We start from the raw sequence: 13,754 nt of genomic DNA, 5'->3' as shown, positions 1-13,754 counted from the left end.
TCCACGATGGCTCCTCCAATATTGATGGTGTCTGGGTGTAGGAGGCCAATCGAGCAGGTCCGATCAAGCTCAAGCTTGAATTTGTCAAAAGAAAAAAAATTGAGCCTGATCTCAGCCTGACGTCCAAAAAAATTTTGGGTCTGGCTTAGTTAGGGGTATGGCCTACCCCAGTTCTAGCCATAATTTCTAAGATAAAAAGCAAAATAGTATTAAGACAAGATAAAAATATATTGGATTGATTATCAAATGATTCTTCATAAAATATAATTTTTACTTATTTATACTACCAGATATACTCTAATGATTGCTCCATCATCTGACCTTTACTTTCAATAGTTCTAGCACCTATCACAAGTTATTCTCTACTATCTACATTCATCAATACAATTGCTCTACAACTATCAAGCCAATAATCATATAATTTTTGGTCTAAGATGCAGTTCTATATTTGAGATTATTCTTGAGGCCATTTCAATCATTTCAATCTATTTCCTTGTATTTGCAATTGATCATGGTCAAGTTCTAGACTTTTAGCCTGCTTTTTGATCAAACTCTCCTCCTTCAATCTATATCTCTATCTTGGTAATATTTATAATGATCGAGCTCTTTCCAATCTAACAAGGGTCATATAAATCTCACTCGCTCTAGTTTTATCAAACATGATCCACTTGATGCTTGCTCTTGGTTGTCAACTAGATTATTAAGATGGAGAGTAGACAGATTTTATATTTAAAATATATTTATAAAATAAAATAATTTTAAATAATAAATTATAAAATATTAATAATTTTTAATATTAAATGCCATCCAAATTACATAGATTCATATTCCAAACTACTCCTTAAATAAAAATTAACTAGACAATAATCATGAATCATCTGATTTTTAAAAACTAATAAAAAATGTTATATATAATGTAAGAATATGTGCAAGTTATTGGTATTTTTAGAATATTTTAAATAGAAAAATTTGGAAATATCAAAAATAAAATAAAATATATTCATTTTTATGTTTTCTATTAAAAAGTTTTTGAAATTATTAATTATTAAAATATCACAATATATTTCAAATTACTTTATTTAATAACATTAATAGTACAATGAATCATCATTATTAAATATTAATCAGCATTATCTTAGTGGTTAAGAAGCTGCTAAACAATGGACTAGCAATTTGATTGAACTTCTCATGTTATTCTAGTACATTTTTATGAGATCTGATTTTTAAAATATAGACATAGTAAGATACCTCTTTCCAGCCCCATCATAGACCTAAGCTTTGTCAAAGAGCCAAAAGAGAGTGTTTAAACGTGACAATTAATAGACAATCATAAAAGTTCATTAATGATGCAAAAGCTAGGTGGCGGCATGAATAAGCCGAACGTAAGTCAAGTTGCAAGCTATTTAATTTCAACTCATCTGAATTTAAGTGAGCTTGACAACTGTTCAAATTTGACTTGTTCAATAACTAAAGTTTGGATTCCCTGTGCAGTTTTTTTTTTTGAAAAAAAAAAAAACAGCACAGTACATCATGCATCATCGAGCTGAAGGAGAGCCATCTATCTCCGAAATAGATGATATGATAGCTATCCATTATGATATAGAACTCCATAGCGCAGCTTTTGCATCGCAGAGAATCTGAACCCATATATACGAGGCTGCATTTTGAGTTTCACGGTGCACAGATCAGACAGAGTGCAGTGAAATTTTTAACTTTATTTTACTTTTGAAGTTGACATTTGGCTTGAACTGCACCCCTGAGCACTTCCCCTTTGATGGTGTGAATACTGAGATCTATAGTCTTTTACGAAGAATAACGCACAAGACAATTAAATATTCCTCCCTTTATGCGGCACATAATGTTCTGTAAATTTCCATCTTAAATTTCCAACTTTTGTGGTCATGTGATCATTTTTGCCTAGACTATATGGCAAATTGGCAGAGGCAACACCAAAGTCAGCGCTGAGAGTGATAGGCATGAAGGAATCGATGCTGTACCATGTGAAGGGCCATCTTCTGGTCTCTCTCCTTCCCTTTTTCTCCACCTCGCAATATTATCCCATTCCTTTTCTTCCTCCTACATTCGGTGCCATTCTTGACCTTCAGCTATACTTTTTCCTGTCTCTTAGAAGTATAAACTTGGAAAGCAAGCTCGAAGGAAGCATGAATGGAATCAAAAAATGATGGTATGTTAGACTAAGAGCCTGTTTCTCCTTTAAACTATAACTGGGGAAGCGATAAAGTACTTGGATCTTTAGTTATGGTAGGTCGGGAATTAAGCATTATGTATAATTTGATCTGGACCACGAGTGAACCAGTTAAAACTTCTTATTCTGGCACTTGGTTTTCCGGATACAGGAAACAATTCAAATGGGATTAGCTATTCCTCTGCGACCAGTAGCAATATCCCTAGAGGAAACAATGCTGGCTACGCTTCTCATGAACTGTCCCCATAAAGCAGTGTAGTTGGAATACTTGCTTTCGTTTACTATAATGCGAAACTTAGATAATTAGGATTGTTTGTTTCGCTTATGTAATTAGAACCTGTTCCAAATCCTGATACTTGTTGATCAACTACCTAAAATGCTTTTTTTTTAATAATAAAAAAAAAAGTTGTTTCGAGGGTAACAACATGGTGTTCATTTTGGTTTACTGACATCATGTGCTCCCTGTGTCATTAGTGATTGGTCTTCAGGAGGACTGGGGCTTGTTCATAGTCTAAAAATCAAAAGAAAGCCCTTCCTGCAAGCCTTTTCTTAAAAAGAAGGCTCCAATTTGATACCTCACTTGAATAAAGAGAAATTTCAGTATTACCATGCTCTGAAGACATGATAATATTCTAAGAGATCAATCACCTGTACTATATAAAATATATTCTTAAGATTAATGGAGCCAAAGCATGACATAATCAACCCATGAATGTGATGCACACTTTAGACATCATCAATCTGTCAGATTATAAAGTTGTAAGATCCCAAGTTAGAATCATCCAGTTCTCATAAATAAGTCCCGTTGTTTCTTAAATTCTTTCTCCTTGACATTACTCAGGTTTGTTATACTAATGTTATGGGGAGCGGTAAGGGGATAAAAAGTGTGAGATATCACATTTTTAATTGCTTGTTGAGATTCTGTGTTGCATTCTACTTGCAGTGCAAGTATAAACATTTTCTGATACAAGTCTTACATTTCCATCTCAGCCAGGTGAAGGTATTCGAGGCTGCATTTATTGCTACATCATACTTTCCACTGTTTCTAATATGTGAAATGTAGCACACAAATGTTGCTTAAGATTTTGTTCTGGTTACATGCATAATATTGATATGGCTCCTTGTTTTACAACACTGACACCGAGAAATGCCACTTGCTGAGTTACTGAGATACCAGATTGAAGTGCAGAGGAAACTACATGAGCAATTCAAGGTAATGCTGTTGCTCCTACCATATTACCATATTTTTCCTTCCGAGGAGAATTGACTGAGCTGGTGTACTGGTTCAGGTTCAAAAGAAGTTACCAATGGGAATAGAGTCTCAAGGAAGTACTTGCAAGTGATGCAAGAGAGAGCCCAGAAAAGCTTTTACATTGACACGAACAACTCGAAGCAACTAGAGCACAGCTTGCAGATTTCGGCCTTGGACTCCAAGGCTTGTTATACAACGGAAGTCAAGAGTGCAAGCGCAGATCTAGATAAATTTATATCAAAGGATAATTATTATGCTCCCAATCCGAGATCACGAGCCAAGAGTCACGGTAACCATTGCATATTTATGGAGAACCCTCTCCACAAGCATACAAGGCATCTCAATATGATGCCGAATATATTATAGCGGGGATAATTTAAATAACTAAAGGTAAAAATTTAATTAACTAACAAATCTAATTGATAAATAAAATTCAAAAGTCTTATATCCATTAGGCTTCAAATAATAGTCTTATAAAACACAGTAATAAATTCAAATCTTAGATTATATTTGTTACTATCAAATCTTACTTCTAAGCCATATCCACATCCGCGACTCAGCATCTGAATCTGAAAAAAAAGAAAATAATGAGCTTGACAGCCTAGTAAGCAATGAATACCTTGTCTGAATAATTGATGTGATAATATAGGATGTGATAGTCATAATACAATTTATCATTAATTAGTACATAAACATAATTAAATTTATTTTCAAAATACAAATTTAGTGATATTAGTATCTTTCAAATATTCATATACATAATCATATATCTGATTTGAAACCAATGATATTCAAATAATCTGATTTAAAATAAATTTCACTCAACTCATCAGCCTTTAACTATGACTACACTTATATTTTATAGTGGGACTGGAATACCACACTTATATCCTAGGCAGAATATGAATATCATACTTATATATCCTATGGTAGGATCATAATACCATATTTATGCCATATTTATACCTTATAGCCGGGTCGGAGTACTACACTTGTATCCAATGATAAAATCAAAAACAGAATCATGAGTTCAATAATAATCAAGAGTATCAATGTATAACCCCTAATTGTCAAGATTCAAAATATAGTCAAACTGTGATTCGTATCAAAAATTTTTTCACAGAATAATGTATATTCTATAATTAAATCAAAATATACATATATGATTTCATATCAATATACAGTTTTAGTAATAGTAAAAGAAATATTACTTTGAAATTTTATATCAATTTTCATTGAAAATATATTTTCACAAATTTGTTAATCACATATAAATCAACTAATAATTTATTTGATATTCATAATAATATTATATAAGTTAAAAAAATCTAAAGAAGGTGGATCATTACTTACCTTACAAGTGAAATCAATTGATCAGTCCAATTAATTCTGAGAATCTCTCTAAAAGTCTATTATCTCTGTATTAAAAATCTATGCATCTTATTGTGTAAGAGTATAGACTCTTCCTTAGATTCAGGATTTCAAATTTTTATCTTTATTTTGTTCAACTATTGAGACAAGCTAACTCTCAATTATTTGTGGACATTTAGCTATTCTATCACCTATTTTATCACACTTAAAATAAGCACCAACCATAAAATAACATTCATTATCAACATGAGCTTCACTATACCTAGAACATTTGATGTTGTTGGTTGGTCCAAAGTTGCCACTTATTGATATCTTATTTGAATCCCAAGTATTTTTATTACTCCATTCTTGAGAATCATTTGATGTATTTTTCTTCTTTTAATTTCTCTCTTTTTGCATATTTTTTATTGACTTCTTTTCAATTATTAATGCATCATTCATTGCATCTGTATAAGTAGTTTTATTCATATGGTATCACTTACTTTCTAATTTTCATCCTCAATCTCATCTCAAATTTATGCACTCAATTACACTTATCCTCGACCAACTTTGAAATAAACTTTGCAAGCTCTATAAATTTAGCTTCATATTCTATAAGTATTATATTCTTTTATTTTAGATAAATAAATTTTTATTTTTTAAAATTTTTATATTCTAAAAAAATATTGATCATAAAATATCCTTCGGAATCTTTTCCAGGTGAGTTGTTTCCCATCTTGTTTATATTTATGTTTGAGTCACTACAACCAATTAAATGCATCACCTTATAATATGTACTATGTATGCAAGATCTTTTCGTCATCATGACAACTCTCAATAATAAATATTTTCTCTACCTCCATAAGCCAATTCTCAACTTCTAAACATTTCATAATCTCCTTGAAAGTCGGTGGAGATAACTTTTTAAATTCTATAATATTACTTCATTACTCTAGCTACTCTCGATATCCTTGTGGCGATGGTGTTTGTTGTTACACTTACTATTGTTGCAATAATTATTGCCGCAACTGTTATTACGATTGCATCAAGCTAACTAATATCTATATTATTTGGACTAGCTTGGTTCTTACTGCATAATCTAAATATTCCTAATAGGATCAATGTCCCCCTCCTATTGAGGGGTGTCACCAACCTGCTAAAGAGGCAACCATCTTGTTGGTTTGATGCTTTTCTAGTAGCACCTTGAGCGGCCCTTCTTATATCGACATGGAGCCATTTTAATCTCTTATCGACAACAAGCTTCTCAATTTTTTTTTCAAAATCTAATATAAAAATTATACTTTTATAAAATTTAATCATGATTATTTTCAAAATAAAATCCTAAATTTCAAAATCTTCACGGGATTGACTATGTGATAGCATCCGACATCCCAGTCGATTTAATCTAGGCCTCCAATTGATCTACTACAAATCAAAGATTATGCTAGGATGCAATTGATTATGGAATCTAGTGGTGCCCGACCTAACCAAGGTGGAGGACTGGCATGCTGCCCAACAGCCATAGATTAGAATTACTCTTCAATAAGGTAGGTCAAAATCATTGAAAAAGGCCTTTTTGAAGATCTAGAAAGCTCTAGGAGAGAGAAATAATTAGAGAGAGAAAATTGTGGAGAGAAAGTAGAACTTTCTAGAGAGAAAGTAGAGGAAGCAATAGAGAAAAGAGAGAAATAGAGAAGAGAGAGAAACTCTCTCTCTCTCTTTCTTTTTCCTTTTCTTTTCTTTTTCTTCGATGAAATAAAAGACTTCCTTCTTTTCGAAATAGGGGAGGCTCCACTGGTGGTGGTGACCATGGCTAGTGATAGCTGTGGCCATAGAAGCACAAAATCGTGTCTGGCAATTGGCAAAAATGACTAATGCTATTGAAAAATCAAAGAAATCCAGTAGAAAATAGGAAAAAACTAAAATTGAAACAAGGCACTTCTTTTTCCAATCAAAATTTGATGATAGCCGGCTGAAATCTTTGATCCATGATCATAAAGGATAAGGAAGAAGATTATTTGAGGGATCAAGTGGATCTTACCTCATTTTTTGACAGTACTTGGATTGTGGTGGTCGTGAAAATAATCAATAAAATCTCAATGAACTCTGGCGATTCTCTCTAGCTTGAGGCTTCGATCTTCGATAGGGGGTTTGGAAAAGATTTCTTTCCTTTAAATAGAGCTGAAGAAGAGAAGTTAGACTCTTTCTTGGCTTTGGTTTTCAGTTCCGATTAGGAGTCGATGGGGGAAGAAAAGGACTATGATGGGAGTCCAATTCCTCCGTCCAGCTCATGCATAGCACATGCTAGCCCTTTTTTTTCCCAATACTTTAAAAATCATGTGACTCCTTTGGTTTGCCTTTTTGGTGTTTGAGCCTAAATTGGGACTCTGGACCCTTTTCTTGGAGCTAGGTCGATCAGCCCAATTCAATATTGCCATTTGGATGAGGATTTACAATAACTTAAAAGGGCTCACAATTCAGGTTTTTAGTTTATGAAGAGCAAAACGAAGAAAACAAGGATATCATACTTTCCCCAAATGGAGGTTTACTCCTATTGGATTTCAATGTGAAAGGAAATTATAAGCTATTTGGTTGGCCAAGCAAAAGTAAGCAAGATCTGTGGATTCATTCGCATGGAGGATAAATCATGTTGGCTGGTCTTTTTTGAGCTGTGATTATCCAAAAGTTCTTATCAATAATTTTGATTGTGATTATGATAAATGTTTTACTTCTGCAATGACCTTGTTTGCCATATGGATCACTGCCCCATTGCTAGAAATTACTTTTTCAGTGCAGAGTTCATAGAACTTTGAATAAGTGGCAACATTTGTTAATAGTATAATGGTTCTTCATAAAGATGCTCAGCGTAATATGATGTGCAAGTGCAAGGGAAGGCATTGTGTCATGAATTTGGAGCTGCTTTACATACTGCACATCAGAGGGATAGTGCTAATAATGATCGAGAATTTTGGGTTATTTAAATGCTTGAAGTGAAGTTCTACTAGGCCGAACTCTATACCAATATTCAGTTATAGGCAAGAAAATATGCTCTAATTGGTGGTGAGATGCTCCAACATACAAACTTTTTTATGTAAAAATCAAAATGTTCATGTAATTTTAGAATTGCCTATACTTGCTATAATAATATTCTAGGAGTTCAGAATGTTAGACGTACATTTGAGGTTTGTCATGCACATCGAAGACTTTAGGGGAAAGAAGAAAAAATCTATATGGAGAGGAAAACCAAGAAATGCCTCCTTTTTGCATACATTACTTCAGAGTTGTACTTGTGCCATTTTTCTATTTTTGAACTCTTTTAATGTTTAATTTTGTTTTATTTTTGGCTACCTTATGAGGGTGTAAACTATTAAAAGTCTGACTATTGTTTGGATGGCAAGAGCCATACCTATCTCTCTCTATTTTGAGAAGGTCCAATCAAGCTTTGGCTTTCAATCTTATCCATGATCCTGCTCTTGACTAGACCATTTGGTATCTGCTTAGCAATTAATCAAGCTTTCTTCATTGCCGAGTTGAATGCAATTTTGAGCTCTTTCTTATGCTTTGTTTGGATTGAGGGATTCAAAAGGAAAGGAAAGGGAGGAACTTCCTTTCTTTTGTTTGAATATTAATTTTTGAGGGAGGGGAGGAAAAGAGAGGGATACCTCTCTCCCTCCTTTTTCCTCCATTAAACTAGTTTCCTAATTCTCCCAATTTGGAAAAATTGGGAGGAAAAGGGACATGAGACTGATAAAAGACAAAAATACCCACAAATCTTCAAATAAAGCTAGGGTACAATGATCTTTTTGATTTAAAATATCTATCATCTTCCTCCGTTCCTTTCCCTTATAAGGACTATCAAACAAAGGTGATGTTCTCTCTCTTTCCCTCCCCCTCCATTTCTTTCCATTCCTTTTCTTTTCTTTCCCTTATGAGAGCTATTCAAACAAATCGTTATTGTTGACTAATAAAGAGACTGCATAGCTATAATGATCAAACCTTTTGTTGTCTATTTCAGATTCATTCATCATTTGTGCTTAGTATTATTTCCCACAATTCAAGCTAAGCGAATAGACTTATCTCACCATGTGACATACTCTTTTAAACAGCTATATCAACATAAAATCAATCCTCCATCTTGTTCAATCAAGTTACAACCATCAAGAAAAAATTAACAGATTAAAATTAGAACTTGTTCCTCAGGCAGACCTGCGCATAAGTAGGATAGCAATGGGGCCCAATTGACCACCCATGTGAACTGCAACATATTTGAAATTAAAGGTTTGGACCAAAAAATAGGCCCAATAACCTAATAAAAAATATGTGCGATATTTAAAAATCATCAGCATCATTCTTTTTAGAAAATTTAGAAAGCAATGGGTGACGGCATGAGAGGGCAGCCCCTCCCCAAAAATTACAAGCCCCAAATTGTAGGAAAAAGATATTCGATCCGAGCGACTTGGAGCAGCTATCAATTAATTATTTTTAAATTCATTATTAAATGTAGATATGAGATACATATTTAAATTTACTAGGGCTAGGAAAAGCATTTGTGAAAAATGGAGATTTAAAGGGGAGGAAATATAACCAAAATACATAATTATTGCTAGGATGGGCTTATACGATAAAAGCTATCTCAGAACATTACGTGAGGCATTCATGTTAGAGATCTACTTTAGAGAAATATCTGTAACATATATCTATAGCATGTCTTTTCTATTTCTCCATATATATATATATATATATATATGTGTGTGTGTGTGTGTGTGTGTGTGTGTGTGTGTGTGCATATACATGTATATGCGTGTGTCTAATGTATGTATGTATATGTAAGTATATATATATATGTATATATATATACACACATATACATACATACATACATACATACATATACATACATACATACATATAAACATATATATATATGTGTGTGTGTATGTATGTATGTATGTATGTATCTATATATATATACATATACATACATATATATATATATGTATATATATATATGTATGTATGTATATATATATATAAATATATATATATATATATATATATGTTGGTGCAAAAATCTGCCTGCGCCGGAGAAGCTGGAGTCGAGGGAGCCGCGGTCGCCGCCGGAACCTACAAAAGAGGTCTAAACCAAAGGTGGGGTTGCTCCGACAAGACCTTCTGATGCTCAAGTCAGTTTTCTGCCTCAACAAGAATGGAGTGCTCGAACAAAAATTTTAGCAGAGTTTTGGGATAGAATTTTGAGCTTAGAGAATAACGTATCTGGGGTCTCCCTTTTATAGACGGGGGGAGCAAAGGATTGATAGCGACTGTTTATGATCGCCTCGTCGTGGGCCGTACAGGGCCAGGAGAAATTTATCATGAAGAGTAATGGGGTGGAGTCGTGGCTGTCACCATGGCTCGCCACGTGGAATCAGTTGCGGGGAGTGGAGCGGCGTCCGTTGTCGCGACTCGCCAGGGAGTGGTGGAACTGCACAGGATCCATCGCAGGAAGTGGAGCAGAATCATGGGCATTACTACGGCCTGCCAGGGAGTGATGGAGCCATGTAGGATCCGCCGTAGGGAGTGGAGCAGAGTCGTGGCCGTTACTGCGGCCTGCTAGGGAGTGATGGAGCCGCGTAGGATCCACCGCAGGGAGTGGAGCAGAGTCGTGGCCGTTACTGTGGCCTGCCAGAGTGTCCAGACTTGTCGGTCGAAGTTCGGTTGGAGTCTGATTTCCGCAGAAGTCTGGATGGGGATCATTTATCGAGGAATCTCGATCGAGACCTTCAGCAGGAGTTCAGGGCGGAAGTCCGGCTCCCGTGGGAGCCCGAACAAAGCCTACCTGTAGCTGGAGTCGGAGGTGAAGTCTGGCTCCCGTAGGAGCTCGGATGAAGTCTTCTTGCAGTCGAAGTTGGAGACGGAGTCTGGCTCCCGTAGGAGCCCGGACGAAGCCTTCCTTCAGTCGAAGTTGGAGACGGAGTCCGGCTCCCGTAGGAGTCCGGATGAAGCCTAGCTGTGATTGGAGTTGTGGGCGAAGTCCGGCTCCCGTAGGAGTCCGGACGAAGTCTACCAGTGATTGAAGTTGTGGGCGGAGTCCGGCTCCCGTAGGAGTTCGGACGAAGTCTACCTGTGATTGAAGTTGTGGGCAGAGTCTGGCTCCCGTAGGAGTCCGGATGAGGCTTGCCTGTAGTTGGAGTCAGAGATGAAGTCCGACTCCCGTAGGAGTCCGGACGAAGTCTTCCTGCTGCTGAAGTCGGGGACGGAGTCCGGCTCCCGTAGGAGTCCGGACGAAGCCTTCCTGTAGTTGGAGTCGAAGACGAAGTCCGACTCCCGTAGGAGTCCGGATGAAGTCTTCCTGCTGCTGAAGTCGGGGACAGAGTCCGGCTCTCGTAGGAGTCCGGACGAAGCCTTCCTGTAGTTGGAGTCGGAGATGAAGTCCGGCTCCCGTAGGAGTCCGGACGAAGTCTTCCCGCTGCTGAAGTCGGAGATGGAGTCCGACTCCCATAGGAGTCCGGACGAAGCCTTCCTGTAGTTGGAGTCGGAGATGAAGTCCGGCTCTCGTAGGAGTCCGGACGAAGTCTTCCTGCTACTGAAGTCGGGGACAGAGTCCGGCTCCCATAGGAGTCCGGACGAAGTCTTCCCGCTGCTGAAGTTGAGGATGGAGTCTGGCTCTCGTAGGAGTCCGAACGAAGCCTTCCTGTAGTTGGAGTCGGAGATGAAGTCTGGATCTCGTAGGAGTCCGGACGAAGTCTTCCTACCGCTGCAGGTCGGACGCCGGTAGAATCTCCGAGAGGTCATTCCTGACACGAACTTCGGCTGGGGGGGTTTACACCCAACATCAGTCCCCCTACTTCCGAGTTCGAGTTTCGATCGAAAGAAGTACAGAAAATTTTCACAGCCGAAGTCATTTTCTTGAATTCTGCACACGACCGTCCTCAGAAATCTTGGCATTTAATGCGTGCGTGCTGGAGCCTTTTTCGATTAGGATGATCCGAAGAGTCCTTTCGGAACTCCCACCAGGGTGTAATCCTAAGCATCACGCCATAATGGTCCGCGAACAGTCAGCCCTATGCCGCGGTGAGTGGGATACGTGGCGGGCACTGGTTGACCTAGGGATATCTGCCACCATAACTTCGCCAAGCCCCGTTGCTTATTTAAGCCCCCCGCCTTTCCTCCAGGGGCTTCACTTTGCCCGAGGGTCGACACCTTTCTTTCGCCTGAGAGTTTAGCCACTCAGCCACTCCATCGGTACCCTTTTCAACTCCAAGCGCCCTTCGCACCAATCTTTGCCATCCCTGCCGGCTCCCCGCCGTCTTCAGTCCCCCGAGCCTCTCCGAGGGGTTCTCCCGTCGGGGCCCCCACCCCGGAGGTCAACCTCGAGAGGATGCCATGGACCAAGAGAAGTGTGAGGAGGAAAACAGCGGCCTGCGAGTTCTCCGACTGTCAAACTGTCACTGAGGGTTCCCGTTGTCTTAAAGGGGGCTCGAGGGAGAATTCTTTCAACAATAGGAGTTTAATAACGGGGACAACCGGTGAGGGCATTCCGCTCGAGAATTTGGAGTAGCTGAACGGGGTGACACCGGTCAAGAGGGCAGAGTTATCGTCACAAGCTGTGGCGGAATTCTTGACGTCGTCGGGGCCGAGGGACCAGAAGCGGTCGGCGCCGACGGTGGGGCAGTAGAACTTGTTGCGGGGATGGTGGAAGTAGCGTATGCCGATCTTGCCAGAGTACCTAGGATGGTGGTTGTCGTGGAGCACACGGTGGTGGTGCATGCTTCCGGTGCCATCGCGGCCTCCGGGGTACCTCCGGTTCTTCTTGATGCAGGTCATCATTGCCGCTGCCGTTGCCTTCACTGACCCCTAAATTCTATCCCATCCTTTTTCCCCTAGGGTTGGGGTTTCGACGATGGAGCAGAACGAGGTGGGGGGCGAGAGCCGAGAGGTTTATCACACGCATTGAAAATATTGCTGAGAAGGACGGAACCGGGAAGAGAAGTCGACAGCTTGAAGTGGTCTCCAGTGTATTCCTTTCGAGTCTTGTAGTAATGTCTTTTTTTTCTGGCCCTCCGGGTCTTGTAACGTACATCTTGTTAATCGAAAAATGAGAAGGATATTTTGTTACTTCGTCCGCACTTTGCGTCGAATTGCTTCCTGCCGAACTTCTTTCCTTTACCATTGTTGTTGTTGTATTCCCTTCTCTCTCTTTCTCTCCTTTTTTTTTTTTTGACGTCGTTCGGAGGTTACTGGTTGTTGCCACATCGGCTCGCCTTTCCAGTTATTCTTCTTCTTCAGCCTTGATGGCTCTATAATGCATATTTAATAAATAATATGAGAAGAGAATTTTCTGCTACCTCTTTTACTCATGTGTTGAATTATCGCTTGCCGAGCTTCTTTCGGTCTTTGCGTCATTCGGAGGTACCCGATTGCCATCGCATCGACCTGTCCTTTCATCCATGGCCACAGATTTGCCTGGGGCCGCTCGGATTTGGCGCCCCCCATCAGGGCTCGAGCTCGAAGGTCTGAGCTTCTCATCACCCTGAGGAAGTCATCTTATCTCAGACTTGCATTGAGAGAAAGCTGGGGTTCTTGATAAGAACCCCAATCTCCGCTGAGACGAGGTTCTCTGCATCTTTGATGCTGTTTGTTTTCCATTCATCACTGACGTAGTCCATCACTTTCTTTTTTAACTCCTCTCTCCTTTCTCCTTTTTCTTTTTCGAGTGGGATTTTTCCCTCTGCTCTTGGTGGGGTTGTGGGAGTCCAGCTCCCGTAGGAGTTCGGGCAGAGTCTTCCTGCAACCAGAGTTGGGGATGAGGTCCGGCCCCCGTAGGAGTCCAAGCGGAGTCTTCCTGCAGTCAGAGTTGGGGACGAGGTCCGACTCCCGTAGGAGTCCGGGCAGAGTCTACCTGCAATTGGAGTTGGGGGCGAAGTCCGGATCCCGTAGGAGTCCGGA

General features: G+C 39.0%; 1 pseudogene; it reads left to right on the top strand.

Moving 5' to 3' along the window:
• The first annotated feature begins 1,346 nt into the window (after positions 1-1,346).
• On the top strand, positions 1,347-7,452 carry LOC140852357 (myb family transcription factor PHL11-like; annotated as a pseudogene).
• The last annotated feature ends 6,302 nt before the right edge of the window (positions 7,453-13,754 follow it).

The sequence above is a fragment of the Elaeis guineensis genome, chromosome 11 (genome assembly GCF_000442705.2).
Source record: "Elaeis guineensis isolate ETL-2024a chromosome 11, EG11, whole genome shotgun sequence".
Lineage (NCBI taxonomy): Eukaryota > Viridiplantae > Streptophyta > Magnoliopsida > Arecales > Arecaceae > Elaeis > Elaeis guineensis.
Note: the sequence above shows the minus strand (reverse complement) of the source record. Positions and strands in the feature narration are given on the sequence as shown.